This window comes from Pan troglodytes, chromosome 12 (genome assembly GCF_028858775.2).
Source record: "Pan troglodytes isolate AG18354 chromosome 12, NHGRI_mPanTro3-v2.0_pri, whole genome shotgun sequence".
Classification (NCBI taxonomy): Eukaryota; Metazoa; Chordata; class Mammalia; order Primates; family Hominidae; genus Pan; species Pan troglodytes.
The window spans coordinates 94421797-94439587 of record NC_072410.2 but is presented as its reverse complement, the minus strand read 5'-3'; the positions used below and the strand labels follow the sequence as shown (position 1 = coordinate 94439587).

General features: G+C 47.2%; 1 long non-coding RNA gene across 1 annotated transcript; it reads right to left on the bottom strand.

Annotated features, from left to right (window-relative positions):
• Positions 1–11775: 11775 nt before the first annotated feature.
• On the bottom strand, positions 11776–14183 carry LOC129143102 (uncharacterized). Its single transcript, XR_008546205.1, has 2 exons — positions 14018–14183; positions 11776–13505 (listed from the first exon to the last, which is right to left on the bottom strand). It is a non-coding gene; the product is annotated as an uncharacterized LOC129143102 (long non-coding RNA).
• Between the last annotated feature and the right edge of the window lie 3608 nt (positions 14184–17791).

Here is a 17791-nt window from a genome sequence, read left to right as displayed (position 1 = left end):
AATAGACCTTCCAGGCAGAACCGCAAGCTCAAAATCTTTGTATAGTTTTGAAAATTGAGGAGTAGCTTTGTTTGGAAGCCTTTCTGGTGGTGTTTGTTGTTGTTGTTGTTGTTTTGTTGTTTTACTATATGTAATACAAGCCTACAGTATTTGCACTAAAGAAAGCTTGTTAGAAAAAGCTTGCTGCTATGGAAGAAAGAACATATTAAAACTTCTTTCCCTTGCGATTTTTTTGGGGGAGGGGGGTTAGCATTTCCACTTTCAGTTGAGTAGCATTTTGTAGAATAAAATGAATTAAGATTGAAGAGCCTCTGATGGTTGGTTTATTCTGTCTTCCCATCTCTCCTTTTTCTTCTCTTTTTCTTCTATTCCTCTCTACCTTTGGCCCTCATGGGTAAAGTTGGTTTTTCTGCTGGTGGGGTGGCAGGGGGGCTGGGGGAGCTGGGAACTTCTTTCTGCTTGCTTAGAACCTCTTTCTGCAAAGCTGTGAGGTGGGCTTCTGGGAGGGCATCGGGGCATGTCTACCTCCCCGTCTCATTCTTCTTTTCCCTTTTGACCCCTTCCCAATCCCTCCTGATCCTGTTTCCTTCTCAGGGCCTAATTCTCAGCCAGCTGCCAACTCTTGCCAAGCTGTGAGCCAATAAAAGTATAAGGTGCTATCCCTTCCTTGGGGTATTTTGTTTGAACAGGTTGACTCTGGAAACCCAGAAATCTTCAAAGAACCAATTAAATGTATGGCTAAGGTTGTCAGGGTGGTTGGATGAGATCACGAGCAGGAAAGGGCTCAGAAAACCATGCAAATATGTGGGGTGATCACATCTCTAGACTTCTGTTTTTGAAAAGTCACAGGCTGTTAGGTGTTGAACACTTAAAAGTGTCAGCTCAGGCCCCCATTATCCTGTAGACCAGGAATCCCAGGGTGATTGGGGAACATCTGCTCTGGGGTACTCTTTCCTTGTAGTGCGAATGATAGGGACGAAACCCTGTCATGAGTTAAGGCCCATGGTGGCTGGCAGCTGGCTGAGACTTAGCCCTAGAAATTATACCACTTGCTCCAATATGCTTTATTATTTTATTTTGAGATAAGGTTTCATTCTATCACCCAGGGTGGCATGCAGTGGCACAGCCATGGCTCACTGCAGCCTTGACCTCTTGACCTCTTCGGCTCAGGTGATCCTCCCACCTCAGCCTTCCAAGTAACTGGGACTACAGGCATCTGCCACCATGCCTGGCTAATTTTTGTATTTTTTGTCGAGATAGGGTTTCACCATGTTGCCCAGGCGCTTCTTGAACTCCTGGACTCAGGCAGTCCTCCTGCCTCAGTCTCTCAAAGTGCTGGGATCACAGGCGTCAGCCACCATGCCTGGCCTCCCACATGCTTTAGTTAGACAAGCTCAGTGTATAGGCCTCATTCTCTGGAGACACCAAGAGCACTGAGCTCGGAGTCACAGGGACCCTAAATCCTAGGTCTGCCCCCAATACTCACTGGCTATTGAGGTTTGGAGAGAGCCATTTAACCTCTCTGACCCTTAGTTTCCTCATCAGTAAAGGAGCAGGGTCATGATAATATTATATTATATATGTAAAATATATAAGTAAACAGGAGGAATAACAATATGCCTTCCTTTTCCTTTTTTATTTTATATATAATATATAATATAGAAGAGTACCTACTTAAGAGGAATAACAATATGCCTTCCTTTTCCTTTTTTTTTTTTTTTTTTTTGAGATGGAGTTTCACTCTGTTGCCCAGGCTGGAGTGCTGTGGCATGATCTTGGCTCACTGCAACCTCTGCCACTTGGGTTCAACTGATTCTCCTGCCTCAGCCTCCCGAGTAGCTGGGATTACAGGTGTGCACCACCACACCTGGGTAATTTTTGTAATTTTAGTAGAGACAGGGTTTCCTCATGTTGGCCAGGCTGGTCTCGAACTCCTGACCTGAAGTGATCCACCCGACTCAGCCTCCCAAAGTGCTGGGATTACAGGCGTGAGCCACCGCACATGGCCTCGTTTTCCTTTTATGTGAGCCAGGGGCATTAGGGAACAGGGCCACTCAGAGTCGTAGCATTGGGCCTTGTAATGACCTCTTCTGCCTGAGTAGACAAGGAACCAGAAGGAATCTGGAGGGTTTCAGTGCTACCTGTACTTTCTTGAGTAACTGGTATGTTTCCTTGTGGTATAAATGCCAAGGAGGCAGATGCTCGGGAGGTCCACATCCAGCTTCTCTGAGCTTTGGGGATGATGTTGTCAAGAGAGACACATGTGCTCATGCTTTGATGCTTGGCTGTCATGCCTAGGCCCTTCCATAACATTGTTCATCTTCAAAATCCACTGTTTATTTAAATTCCCACCTCTTCACCCATATGGCAATTAGAGAGGTTGATGGCTGCCAGGGGCTTATTAGATGGAGTCAGAAGCTTCTCTGAGCAGCTGTAAATGTTTTCAAAGCATCCAGACAGTTTTTCAGTCTCTTATGGAGGAAAAAAAGTAAGGGGCGACCTCTACTGGGTTCTCAACCTAAGACGGTCTGTTGGGGGAATGTTGCAGTCACCTGTCATTCTAGGCTGCCTCGGCCCAAACCAGTTCAGTGACCTGGGGTAATGGTTAACTCTTGATGACATTTCCAACAAATTTGCAGTTTTGAGGATTAAGCACAATCTGCTTCCCCAGGAAAGCTGTCTTGGTGAGGGATCCCTGGGACCATCCCCTTTTGCTGGACCTAGAGTTCCCCAAGTGAACACAACCCAGTCTCCAGGCTTTCTGTGTTCATTAGGCCCGCCACTATGTAAGGGAAAAGGAATTTCTCCTGGAGCTGATATTTTCCAACATGTTGAGCAACGAGACCATGTATGTGTGAGGGCATATGAAAAGAAGTGAAGGGCTCAAGTCAGAGGGAAACTTAAGTAGTTGAAATCATAGACCTTTGTGACAGTGTTGATGGAGGCAACTTGATTAAGGTGAAGCCACTGGGCTCTGGGCTCCAGTGCCATGTTTGAAATGAAGAGTGCGATTTTCCTTTTGGCCTGTGTGTTTAAAGGGTGAATGGGATACTTGTACATGGGTAGCTCAGCCCCTGCTGGCCACAGGGCCCTGCCAGGCCCTCACACAGGTCTGATGGCCTTCAGGGCCAACTGTGTACCTGGTCTAGGATGCTGTTCTTACACCTGATGAGACAACTAAAGGACTGTTTCCTGAGACACTGTGAGCTGTTAGGACAAGTCCATCCAGCCTTCTTTGATTTTTTTGTTTTTTCGGGTTTTTTTTTTTTGAGACAGAGTTTTGCTCTTGTTGCCTAGGCTAGCGTGCCGTGGTGTGATCTTGGCTTATTGCAACCTCTGCCTCCCGGGTTCAAGCGATTCTCCTGCCTCAGCCTCCCAAGTAGCTGGGATTACAGGCGCCCACCACCACGCTCAGCTAATTTTTTGTATTTTTAGTAGAGACGGAGTTTCATCATGTTGTCCAGGCTGGTCTTGAACTCCTGACCTCAGGTGATCCACTCGTCTTGGCCTCCCAAAGTGCTGGGATTACAGGCGTGAGCCATTGCACCCAACCCATCCAGTCTTTGCAGTCAGCTTCTGCCTTTGCCAAACCTTCCTGGAGTGGAGAGGGACTATACCCCATGACTGCCCATTGGGCAGATCCTCCTCCTCCTCCTCCATTAAGCCCCTCATGAGTAGAGGCCACAGTGAAGTGCATCCGTAGTCTATCCATAGCCTGTGAGTTGTTGTCCCTGGAAAGTTCCACTCACTTGAAGAAAAAAAATAGAACCTTCTTCAGGCTCCACCTCTGGAAGTGGGAAGTCCTTAATCAAACTAAACACCTTCACAAGTCCTTCTGTAAGCCCAAGGGGAAAACAAACCAAAACACAAACACTCTGCAGTGGCCTGGACTGCAGTGGCATTCGGCTGAATGTCTCTGAGGGCACTGTGAGGACAGGGCCCTGGTTAGACACGGGGGACCCCCCTTCTTTCTCCAAAGGCAAAGTACAGGCTGCTGTGGGGCCTTCAGATCTGCCGCTATTTCAGAGCATAACGCTGCCTTGTCCCTCAGGACCTTTGGAAACTATTCAGTATTATATAGGTGACATATCTTTGTTTTGTGGTGGAATTCATATAGAAGAAAATGAACCATTTTAGAGTGAACAATTCAGTGGCATTTATTACCTTCACGATGTTGTATAATACAACTGCCACCTCTGTCTAGTTGCAAAATATTTTCATCACCCAGAAAGAAAACCCCAAACCCATTAAGCTACTACTCCCCAGTCCTCCCTCCCCCACCCCTGGCAACCACCAATCTGCTTTCTGTCTCTATGGATTTATATTTAGGTAGTATTTCTGAGAATCTCAGTGACTCTATTTTCTGAACTAAAAAAGAATCATGAAACATTAGTACAGAAAATAAACTAATAGAGACTAGTGGTACTGTTTCCCCTTTATTTCCATACTTCGTAACCTTTTCGTGTGCCTTTATATAAATGGTCTCATTCAGTAACCCAAGAGACAAATGTTGCTGGATGTGTTGGAAAATCTCAACTCCATTAGAAATTCTCTCTTTTTTTTCTTTTTCTTTTATTTATTTTTGAGATGGAGACTCGCTCTATTGTTTGGGCTAGAGTGCAGTGGCACAATCTTGGCTCACTGCAACCTCTGCCTCCTGGCTTCATGTGATTCTTCTGCCTCAGCCTCCCGAGTAGCTGGGACTACAGGCATGCACCACCAAGCCCAGCTAATTTTTGTATTTTTAGTAAAGATGGGGTTTCACCATGTTGGCCAGGCTGGTCTCGAACTCCTGATCTCCAGTGATCCACCTGCCTCGGCCTCCCAAAGTGCTGGGATTACAGGGGTTAGCTACTGCACCCAGCCAGAAATTCCTTTTTTCTTACACAGTGGTGTGTCTGTTCCACTGGCAAGTACAGTTACTACCTTGATCCAGTGCAAATGGCATGCATTTGTTTCTCAAAGATGGAATAAATCTGAAAAGACAGACTTCATTCACTGATAAAAACAGACACCTTGTGTTGTAAACATAAGAGAACCGCATTTTAAAAAATTAGTGTGCAGTTGGAGACTGTCATCATTATATTCTTACAGGGATGAGGGAGAAAATATTCATTAAAAAATATTTTTGTGTTCCTACTAAGTGCATGACACTGCCAAAGGCACTCTTGGGACACAGTTCTATAAGACACTGTTGATGCCAATGTTAGAAATGAGGTGTCTCTTTATTTCACAGTCAAATGTTTTCATTGGAAATAGCAATGAACTAAAAACTAGAAGCTGCCCTCAAGGAGGTTGCAATCTGGTTGGAGTGGAAGGAGAAGGAGCACAGACATTTTGGCCTGTGGCAGGTGGGGGGATTTCAGAGACAATTCCATGGAGGAGAGGATCCTAAATTGGAGCCTGAAAGTGGGATGGCTATGGGTAAGATGGAGTGGAGCCGGGCACGGTGGCTCACACTGTAATCCCAGCACTTCAGGAGGCCCAAGGCAGGTGGATCACTTGAGGCCAGGAGTTCAAGACCAGCCTGGGTAACACGACAAGACCTCGTCTCTATAAAAACTTAAAAAATTAGCTGGGCATGGTTGCATACACCTGTGATCCCAGCTACTCAGGAGGCTGAGGTGGGAGGACCGCTTGAGCCCAGGAGGTGGAGGCTGCAGTGAATTGTGATAATGCCACTGCATTCCAGCCTGGACAGTAAAGTGACACCCTGCCTCAAAAAAAAAAAAAAAAAAAAAATGGATAAAGAAGACAGCAAGCGTGCCTGGCCAAGGGAACAATCTAACACAAGGGGAAGAGAACATGGGTTGGCTTTGGGGGCTGTGCAGGAGGCCTGGATGTCCTGAGCATGGGCTGATTGGGGATGTTGGAAATTTAAGCTGCCAACCTGAGGCAGGCTTGAACCTTTCTGTAGTCAGTCTATCAACGCCTTTTATTGAGTGCCTATTTGTGCTAGGCACTGTTCTCGGCTCCAGGAAGACAGAGGGGACAAGGAAGCCTTAGGGCCCCCACCCCCACCCCAGGCCATTGTCCTGGCCACTGGCCATTGTAGAATAAGTAATTACAGGTTCACGAGTGTCTCAGAGAGATGTATAAGGCACCATGGGGGCAGGTACCAAGAGGACTTTCCCTAGTCTGGGGGATGGTTAGAAAGGGCTTTCCAGAATCAGTGGCATTTAAACAGACCCCAAAAGTAAGAAGAAATGAGAGATTTATTTCTAGGTATTGGAAGCTGCAAATGGGGCAGCTGCACGGAGGGGGGTGACACAGCCACAGTCCCACTCTAGAGAGGTTATTGCTGCAGGTGTGCAGGAAAGGTGGGCGGGGGGAGGAAGGAGGCCCCGCAAGAGTCCGCACTAGCAGTGATGTCAGAAGGACGTTCCTGGGGAAGCCGAGTCTGAGAGGTCTGGTTCCAGGAATAAAAACTGGGAGGCAAGAGGAGGAGCTGGGTCGGGGGCAGGAGGCCCAGGTCCTGAGTTCGGTTTTAGGCATTTAATGCTAGGAGCTGGAGGACGTGCAGATGGGTGCCACCATCACGTCATGTTTCCACCCTGCCCTGGTCCTGAGCCCTCTGTGTTTTCCCGGCCAGTGTTCTCTTGTTCCCCAGAGGGGCTCCCCTCTTCTCAGGCCCCCCAGCCCCCTCACTTTCTACAGACGATGTCACCTTCCACCTCACAGAAAATGGAGGCCATCAGAGGGCATCTCCTCCATCTCCCATCGCTGCCATCTGTCTCCCACCTTCCCTCCTTCTCCTGATTTGACAGAGAAGGGCCCCTCCTGCCCCCAAGCCCCTCCCTTCGCCCAGCTCTGGGTCCCCGCTGTGCTCCTTCTTCTCAGGGACCCTCTTCCACCAGCTTCCTCCTATTCTTATTTTGTGGTTGACGTCTGTCTTTTCAAGGGCCCTTTCCCATCAGCATTAAATGTGATCAAGTATCATCCATCTTAAACATGACAAAAACCGACCTTGGCCCCACTCGCATTTCAGCTTCACAGCTGAGAGTCTTGTGAAGTTATGTTTACTTACTGCATCCACTTCCTCACTGCCACTCTTCTGTCAGCCCACTGAAGTCTGGCTTCCCCTCTCTGCCCTGAGCCTCTGTACTTCCTTGTGACAAAATCTTACACAGACACATCTCAGCCCTTATCATCTTTGATTACTGCCCAGCATTTGGCACTGCTAACCACTTTTTCTGTGAAATGCCTTTTTTTGTTTTTAACTTTCCTCTCCCTGTCCTTGACTCTCATCTCTTGCTCAATCCTCATATCAATGCAGACACCCCCAAGTCCTGTCTGCTCCCCGTGTGAATGTTCTATCCTGCTCCACTGCCTCCATCCTAGTATAAGCCCCTCTCATCTCTCATCCAGACAACCACAGTCATCTCCAGTCCCCACTTTGCAGCCAAAACAAACTGATATGAGTGTTCACAGCCTGCTATTTCCTGCTGCTGCTGCAGGTTCTGGGTCCCTAAAACCAAACTGATTATTTCAGGCTCCTGCTCCAAGCCTATTGGAGAGGTACTTCCGTTAGGATTCCATCCAGCCGCCTGTGCCTGAAAACCCAAATCAACAGAACCTTGAACATACAAGGTTTTCTTCTCTTATCTGAAAGTCTGGAGCCAGAGGTTGGGGGAAAAATTTGCTCTCTGGGAAGAATTATTTTGTTCATTGTCTGTGTCTCTGGGCTCTTCCTTCTGGGAGGTTCTTCCTGGTTCACTAACCTCCATGGCCACCCTCGATATGGGCATTGGTGAGTGGGTTCCCCGGGTATTCACAGCCTACTTCTTGCTGCTGCAGGTTCTGGGGCCCCTGGATTGCTTTAGGATTTAACTGTTAAGGTTATGACAGACCATACTCACTGCTTTTTAAAAAAAATTTTATACATTTTCTTTAAAAGCTTGGTAGGTTTTCAATCTATTTGCTTCTAGTCAGTTTCTTAAGCAAAAACCACAGCTAAAGATCTAGCGTAGACATCATTTTCACACCACATGGGAACCCAGGGTGGCTTGAGAAGGTTAAGTTCAAACCCTCTCTGTGACTAACCACACCAAACCACCAAGTTTACTTTGATGTGAAGACCTCTGGATAGATATTCAAGGAAATCTCTTCCCAGGGACCTAAAAGGACCGCCTGTTGCTCTCTCTTCTAAGGCATCTTCACCCTCCGGGACTTCCAATGGAAGATAGAAGATTAGGACGCATATCTGACTTCCTTCCCCACCTGCTTTCTCTCTGGCCTCCTCCTTGCCATCCTTTGGACTAAAGGTCAGGGGTTTCTCTTCTCTTCTTTTCTTTAGGTAAAGCCCCATGATTAATTCTGTCAGGGCTTCTTGATATCTTAAAGAGGGAGCTAAAGACAACAGAACATCTTTTTTCTTTTAAAAATAATGTCTTTTGAGACTATTGTCTGGCTGAAAAATCTTATTTTGGATGTCAGAAGCTATTCATTATCTTTCTCTCCATTTTTTTCTTTGATAATCCTAGTCCCTTTCCCCAAGGAAGCAGATGTTTGAGCTGAGCAGGAAGAAGGTCACATGCACAGAAATGCAAAAGAGAAATGCAATTAATCCTATTTTTCAAAATAGGGTCCTGTTTACATCATCAAGGACTTCCTATTTTGCTTAGGGTAAGTCCAAAATGTGTAATAGGGTCGTTCTGGTCTGAGCCCTACTTATCGCCCCAGCCTCATCCGATCAGTCTCCCAGCCTCACACTCTTCACCGCAACTACCCTGGACTTCTCTCACTTCCTTCACCACAGGTTGCTCAGGACGTTCCCAAAAGCTTCAGTGTTGGCCAACTCCTGTTCATCTCCCAAGTTTTGATTTCAAAGTCCCTCCTGGTCTTGAGAAGGATTTTCTTGACTCATAGCATCCCTCAGAGCACCTTGCATCCTTATGATTAATTCATTAATTTTTTTATGGTTATTTTTGATTAAACACCTCTGTTTTCCAGTAGAACACCAATAGCACGAGTGCAAGAATGACGTTCTGTCTGCTGGGAGCCTCGTTAGGTCATCATTATCCCTAGCCTGGATTAGACAGATGTGTTTCTAAAACGTACATCTGCGCAAAACCCTTCAGTGGTCCCTCTTTTTACTCAGGTCGCTCTTTTTACTCAGTCAAACTCCTTTATGTCGCTTCCAAGGCCCTGCATGATCTGGCCCCAACTTCTTCTGTCCTTACCCCCCATCTTCTTCAACCTTCATCTAGACCGAAATACCACTCAGTGTAATAAAAGGGCTGACCCTCTTGCCTGCAAGTCTCCAGATATGCTCTACCCATTTTTTCTGGTAGAGACAACTCCTATTCATTCTTCAGCTCTTGGCTGATAGATTGCCTGCTTGATTCATTAACTTGTTCACTCATCCCCGTTCTCGTTGCCAGGAACTACCCTGAGTGCTGAGGAACAGTGAGCAAGACAGACCCGGCCCGCCCTCCCCCACCCCGCATCTGTCTCCTCCGTATTGTCTTCCCTCACCAGCCTCACCTCCAGGCTGAATTAGTTGTCTCTCCTCTGGGTACCCTGGCTCTCTGTAAAACTGCTAGTGTTGCCTTATCACAGTTTTAATGACACTTAACCTGTCTCTCCCCGCTGCTAGCCTATGGGCTATTTGTTGAATGCATCTATGACTCCTCAAAGTACTCTGCTAAGGGTAATTAAAAGGAATAGGATGTTATGAATTAGATGAAAAATAAAAATCAAACACTATTGGAATTAACTGTTTTTTTCCTTCAAAGCAACTGATGACATTGATATGAAATTGGAAATATTTAACCGTTTGCAAATTCTTTTTATGCTAATAGAGCCAACATTTCAACAGCTATTACTTCACTTTTTATTTGTGTAATGAGAAAATTTAGAATTAAAAATGTACAAAATTGAAAAAAAAAAAAAAGGAATAGGAGGCTGAGTATGGTGGCTCATGCCTGTGATCCCAGCACATTTGGAGGCAGAGGCAGGAGGATCACTTGAGGCCAAGAATTCGAGACCAGCCTGGGCAACATGGCGAAACTCTGTCTCTACAAAAAACAAGTTTTAAAAATTAGTTGGCCATAGTGGTGCATGCCTGTAGTCCCAGCTACTCAGGAGGCTGAGGTGGGAGTGTCACTTGAGCCTGGGAGGTTGAGGCTGCAGAGAGCTACGGTCACGTCACTGCACTCCAGCCTGGGCAACAGAGTGAGTCCCTTTTTCAAAAAATAAAAAAGAGAAATAGGAAATAGCATAGAACGGAGGAGCTGAGCCACAGGTGCTGCTGGTGGGCGCACAGGGCAAGGTGGACAAGGGACGGGGAGGGAGACAAAGGCAGAAGAGGTCCCTTCTCCTCCTCCTTCCTCGGGGAGTAATGGAAAATAACTTGGACCCAGACACAAAAGGCCACATGTTGTATGATTCCATTTATTCCATTACCAGACTGGGTAAACCCAAAGAGACAGAACACAGATTGGTGGCTGTCCGGGGCTAGGAAGAGGGCGAAAAGCGACACTGGCTGCTTAACAGCGATGGGGTTTCTCTTTGGAGTGATGAGAGTGTTGGAACTAGATAAAAGTGGTAGCTGCACGACGTCGTGAATGTGCTAAATGCCACTGAATTGTTCACTTTAAAATGGTCAATTTTGTTGTTTTTTATTTATTTTGTAGAGACGGGCTTTCTCCATGTTGGCCAGGCTGGTCTCAAACTCCTGGCCTCATGTCATTCACCCACCTTGGTCTCCCAAAGTGCTGGGATTACAGGCATGAGCCACCATGCCTGGCCTAAAATGGTTAATTTTTATGTTATGTGAATTTTGCATCAAAAAGAGACAAAGAAAGAAAGAGCTTGGATCTGGAGAGAGGGGAGCGCCATGGGGGCCTTTTCCTCTCCTAGTCCCTGATGACGTTCCAGTGACTCCTCAGATTCTGGGGCTGGCCGGGTCTCTTCTGACTAGAAAGAGGGCCTTGCAGAGCCACCCGGGTCCTCTCTTGGCACAGGTAAGCTTGGACAACTGGACATTGGCCCCTGCGCATGCCAGGGCACTGCAAGAGCATCGCAAGCTTCTCAGACACAGGACCTGGATGGATGACAGTCTTTCCTTCATGGAGCAGAAGAAGGATGCCTTAGGAAGCTTCTGCACCAAGAATGAAGCCTCAAAAGCAAGGGTGAGGAAACGTGGGAGTGTTTGTAAGGGCATGGGATTGGCTTGTCTAGCTGAGGGGACAGTGTGGTCAAACAGAAACTACCCAGAGTATGGAACCAGAAGTGCTGCTCTACCAACTAATAGTTGTGTAATCTTAAGCAAGTCACTTTCATCTGTGATTTAAAATAAAAGTCTCGGCCGGGTGCAGTGGCCCACACCTGTAATCCCAGCATTTTGGGAGGCCAAGGCTGCCAGATCGTTGAGCTCAGGAGTTTGAGAGCAGCCTGGGCAACATGGCAAAAACCCATCTCTACAAAAAATACAAAAAATAGCAGAGCATGGTGGTGTGTGCCTGTAGTCCCAGCTCCTTGGGGGACAGAGGCAGGAGGATCACTTGGGCCCAGGAGATTGAGGCTGCAGTGAGCCATGTTTGGGCCACTGCACCCCAGTCTGGATGACAAAGCAAAATCCTGTCTCAAAAAATAAAATAAAATAAAGTTTCATTCATTGCCAGTGGGAATGCAAAACAGAACAAATACTTTGGAAGACAGTTTGGTGGTTTTTCACAAAATTAAACATATTGTTACCAGGCGACTCAGCAATTATGCTCCTTGGTATTTACCCAAAGGAACTGAAAATGTACATCCACACAGAAACCTGCACACCAATTTTATAGCAGCTTTATTCACAGTTGCTAAAACTTTGACGCTACAAGGATGACCCTCAGTAGATGCTGAATAAATAAACTGGGGTATATCCAGACAATGGAATACTATTCAGTGCTACAAAAAAAAAATATGAGCCATGAAACCACAAAAAGACATGGAAAAAACTTAACTGCATGTCTGTAAGTGAAAGAAGCCAATCTGAAAAGTAAATACTATATGAGTCCAAAGATATGACATTCTGGAAAAGGCAAAACTATGGAGACAGGAAAATGATCAGTGGGGTTATCAGAGGTTTGAGGAGAGGGAGGGATGACTATACAGAAAACAGAGGATTTTAGGGCATTGAAGCCGTCTCGTACTACAACGGTACATACATGTCATTATGCACTTGTCAAAACCCACAGAATCACAACTGTAAGAGGGAATCCTAGTGTAAACTGTGGAATCCAGGTGATAATGATAAGTCAGTGCAGGTTCATTGATGGAAAGAAATGCAGCACTCTGGTTGGAGCTGTTGACAGTGGAGGACCCTATGCACGTGTGTGGGCAGGGAGTATCTGGGATCACTCTGTACTTTCTGCTTAATTTTGCTGTGAACCTAAAACCACTCTAAAAAATGAAGGCTATTTTTAAAAATTGGTTTGAGACCAGCCTGGGCAATATGGTGGGACCCCATCTTTATAAAAAAATTTAAAAAGTTAGCCAGGTATGCTGATGTGCCACTTGTAATACTAGCTACTTGGGAGGCTGAGGCAGGAGGATCACTTGAGCCTGAGAGATCAAGGCTGCTGTGAGCTGGGATTTGGCACCACTGCACCCAGCCTGGGCAACAGAGTGCGACCCTGTCTCAAAAAAAAACAAAAACAAAAACAAAAACAAAAAACGGACCTGAAAAAGAGAAAATAAAAGCTGTTGGTTTTGAGTGCTTACTCTGCAGCAGTGCAAAGCATTGCACACCCACTCTGTTTTTAGTCCCCACAATTACCTCCAGGTTATACATGAGAAAAAAACAGGCTCCGACAAATGGGTGACTTGTCCAAGGCTACCCATCTGGTCATCAAGGAGCCACAGAGGACTCTGCAGTGCCTGCTGTTGGTCACCTTTCTGCCTCGATTGACCACCAAAATGATGAAAATAGTAATATCCCCTGCTGGTTGGCTGTGAGCATTAAATGAGCCTTGGACAAAAAGGCCCTTTGTAGAGGTTTTCATAGGAGTTATTGTTTTATTAAATGGATGATTAGGAAGTTGCTGTGTAAAGAATGTATGGACTAAGCTTTTGCAAAGGAGGGCTCAGTTTAAACTCAAGCCAGCATGCTATTGCTGAGATGTGAGAAATAGATGACAATCAGTAGCCCTTCTTAAACAAGTCAAAAGACCTCTGGAGCCTGCAAGAGCAAGCAACAGTGTGGGTTGTGGAGGCCACAGGGCTCCTACTGCTCCATGTCATGCAGGGCCTGATGGTGGACTAGGGGCATCCCTGCCCATCCCCTGTGCACAAAGCCGAGAGCCCAAGCCCTCAAGCAGCGGTGAGGTGGAGTGCAAAGGAACCTAGGCAACCTCTCTCAATTTTTCATGCTGAGGATGGAGCACAGAACTGGCCCAGAGGGATCCCAGCTGGGAGTTTTAGCAGGTGCTTTGGAACTGGCCATTCCAGGGTTTAAAGTCCTTATTTGTTGAGTGTTGAACACGTTACTTAACCTCCTTGAACTTTCATTTTCTCATCTGCAAAATGAGGATAATAATATCTATTTCATAGGGTTGTCATAAGGATTACATGAGATAATGTGCTAAAGTCACTCAAATATAGTAAGTGCTGCAGGGTGGTTAATGCTATCATTATGTAGTTGTTGTCCTTATTGTAACAAGAGGAAGGGTAAACCCAGAGAGTTGAAGCAATTTGTCCAAGGCCACACAGTAGCTAGCTGCAGGCCTGGGCTTCCTCCGGGGTCACGATTTCCACCCCTTCCTAAGTCGGGGCTTTTCTGAGAATCCTTAACAGGTCAGATTAACTGATAGTCTGCACCTCACGCCCTAAGTGCTGCCTCTCTACACCTTTTGACAATGGCATTAGAACACCACAGGCTGCCACTGCTTCCAGCTCAGCCACTAATGCACCACTTGCCAGGCAAACTGTGGAGGTTCTGTTGAGCTGCTCTGCACTGATCCCCTGCCCTCTTCCTGGGAGAGGGTCCTTCCTGTGGGAGGTAGCTGTGCTCCCGAGTGGGTCAGCATACCTGTCCATCTCCATGAGCCATTGGAGGATTCTGAAGGCCCTGGCATGCTGGTCCTGCAGCCAGAATCAGTATCCAGATCCATCCCCCGCAACCTGCCTCTCCAGAGTGGAACCAAACCCATCAGTATTTCTGACTTTGTGACGCCTACTTCCACCTTCTCAGCAGGGCTTCCTGGCACACAGATGTTTTCACAATGGCCCCTGAGATAATGAAAGACACCTCGGCATTGTGACACAGAGCTAAGGAGCTCTGGCCCATATGAGGCTGTCTCTGATGCCCAACCCTGGGCATTTGGTGACCAGCAGGTGTGCTCGGCTCAGCCCTGGGAGGATCTCCCTGTTTAGTGTCTCTGCTACTCTGGAACCCCACCTCCTCCTGTCCTCTCCTCTCACACCAGAGGCCGTGCTTCTGGCATTTCAGAGCCCCCAGCCTCATAACCACCACCCCAGAGCCAGCATTCCTTTCCTCCCTGGGCAGTAGGCCACACATGGGCCCTGGGAGCAGGTGTAAGAGGGTGACTGGTTGAGCGTGGCACTGGGTAGTGTGGAAACCCTGAAGGGGCCCTTGCCTGCCAGGCGCAGCTGGGAGATCCCTGAAGGGGCCACAAGGAATTGCCACTAGCACCGAAGCAGCCTCACCATGCGCCAGCTGTTCCATGCACTTAACACACAGCAGCCTATGTAGTAGACACTATCATTACCCTCACTTTAGAGATGGGAAAATCGAGGAAGGGGCTAAATAGCTGGCCCACGGCCACACAGCTTGAGACTGGCAGAACAGAGATCTGAGCCCATCATGGGAGCCAGCATGCCATTGGCACCCTGCAGATGGTACCCCCTAATCCAATCCCACTCACCCCACCATCTCTCTCTGCCACAGACAGGTCTGTTATATCTGCAGCTGCATCCTCAAGACATGTGCTGTCTCTCCAAGTCAGGACAAGCTCATGAGGTGGGTGGCCACTGGTTGAAGTCCCTCAGCCTGCTTTCCCCACCAGCGGGCCCAGCACCCCCACCTAAACCCACGCCTGGCCCTGGTTTGGATACCATACCCTTCAAGGATTTTATGCAGAGCACCTTGCTGCCAGGATGACCTGGGCCAGGTCTGTGGCCACTTGCCTGGGGCACCTCTTGGAGATCACTTGTCGACCCTTAGGCACCAGGTCCAGGGTCAGGGTCCCTGGGAAGCTCCCTTGGCCCCAAGTCCTACTAGGCTGCCTAAGTCTTTTCTGGAACTTAGACCTGCCTTGGGGCAGAACTGGTGGATGGGGCCATAAGAAGCCCAGAAGTGTCTGGGGATAGCGTGGGGAGGGTGTTCCTCCAGCTCTGGCCCTACCCCTCCCAGCCTGCATCTGCTGCTCTAACGGCAGACCCTGCCCCAAGCCCCTGCCTCCTTTTCTCATGCTTCTCATCCATTCCGGACCCTCTCTCCTCCCATAAATCATACAGCCAAGGTTCATTTATACCCAGTGAGGAAATGCCTACAAAACCGCTCAGCTTGGGGCCTGGCAGCCTGCGGCTCCAGGTAGGAGCTTCCCTTCCCTTTGCCTTTATCTCTCCACGTGGCTGGCCACGGTCAAGTGGCAGATTCCTACCTCCAGCCTCTACTCCACATCACCTACACTGCCAGATAAAGGGCAGACTCCTTTTGAGCCGTGGTCATCTGCAATACTTTTCTCCCTTCCCTCTACCTGGAGAACTCCTTCTTCTCCGGAAGAACTCAGCAGAAGTGTCACTTCCTCCAAAGCCTTCCAGGGTGCCCCAGGCAGTGGGCAGCTCCTGCCCCAGTGGCCACAGTGCTCTGCCCACACTGCCTAGAATACTTACGGAGAGCTTTTGGTACTGGCGATTTATTTGATGACTCTAGCCGGGGCCCCACAAAGATGAGTACATGTGTCTTCTTTTTTTCTTTGGATTACTTAACAAAAATTTTTAAAAATCGTAAAAATAATTAATGAACAAGACGCATGTTATAAAAAATGTTTTTAAATGCACAGTGTGAAGCCCCAGAAAATGCCATGGATAATAGTTTTGTCAGTTTTGTTCTGTCTGTATTTATTTTCTCTGTAGAAATTTATTTGATTTTTTTTACATAAACAAGATCGATCTATATGCATTTGTCCTACAGCTTGCTTTTCTCACTTAATAACACATTGTGTGTGTGACAGAGTAATGCTTCCCCAAATATGTACACATCCTAATCCCCCAAATCTTTGAATATGTTATCCTAAATGACAAAAGTACCCTCGCAGATGTCACTGAATTAAGGCTCTTAAGATGGGAAAGTTACCCTGATAATCAGGGAGGGTCTGATATAATCCTATGGATCCTTAGAGAGGCAGGAGGGCCAGAGAAAAATTTGAAGATGCTATACTGTTGACTCTGAAGATGGAGGAAGTGCCCATAAGCCAAGGAATGCAGGCAGCCTCTGGAAGCTGAAAAAGGCAAGAAATGGACCCTCCCCTGGAGCCTCCAGAAGAAATGCAGCCCTGCAGATACCTCTATTTTAGCCCAAGGAGACTCTTGACTTATGTAAACAACACATATTTATGGTTCTAGGATCTCCTAGAACCATAAGGTAATAAACTTGTGTTTAAGCTGGTACAGCTGTGGTAACTTGTTATAGCAGCAATCAGAAATTAAAACAGTGTGAGTATACAATGGAGGGAAAGAATGTTGATGGTGGTAGTAGTTAGCATTTATTGCGTATTGTATGCCAGATACTGTTCTAGTGCTTTATGTGGTGTATTAATCTACTAGGGCTGCCACAACAAAACACCATAGACCAGAGGCTTAAACAACAGAAATGTATCCATGCAGAGTGCTGGAGGCTGGAAGTCCAAGATCAAGGTGCTGTCAGGGTTGGTTGATCCTGGGGCCCCACTCCTTGGCTTGCAGATGGCAGCTTTCTTGCTGCCTCTTCCCATAGTCGTCCCTCTGTTTGTGGGCACCCCTAATGTCTCTTCCTCTCCTTTTATAAGGACACAGTTAGGCTGTATTAGGGCCCACCCTAATACAGTTTAACATATTCACCTTGCTTAGGTCCTGTCTCTAAATACTATCACATTCTGAAGTACTGGAGGTTAAGATTTCAATACATGAATTTGGAGCAGGAGCATCCACAATTCAGCCCACAACATGTGGATTACATCATTCAGTGTCCACAATAACCCACTAAAATAGAATAGATAAGAAAACTGAAGCACAGAGTGTTTGAGTTAGTTGCTGAAATTTATACAGCAAGTAAGTGGTCACGCCAAGTCTGGGAGTTGCCTGTTCATATCCTTTGCCCACTTTTCTTTGAGGTAGTTTTCTATTCTTTTTGGTTTGCAGGTGCATGAGTCAGCATTTATTGAAGGAAGGAATGAGCGGGAACAGTTAGTACTAGTCCTAGAAGAACATGGGCGAGGCTGGGCCGAGGCTGGAGTTCGGTCATGCTCCCCCTGCAACCCCGACTGGCAGTGAATGCCTCCAGAGGAAAACTGAAAACCAAGCGGGAGGTGGGGGCGTGCAGAGGGCTGGGGAAAGGGAAGGTGTCACTCTCTATTCACCAACGGAGCACAGCCCTGGGAGGTTTTCTGGAGGTAGGGGATATTCTGGTCCATTTTCTAACCCTCAGGAAACTGTGGCCAACTTTAGTAGCTTGGGGTGTCCAAGCCACAAAAAGCTCTCAGTTCTGAGAAGTATGCACAGAGCGCTGTTGCCACGGGGGCAGGAGCCTCACTGCCTGGGGGATCCTAGAAAGCTTGGAGTGTCCCTATTACATTGCTGGGAT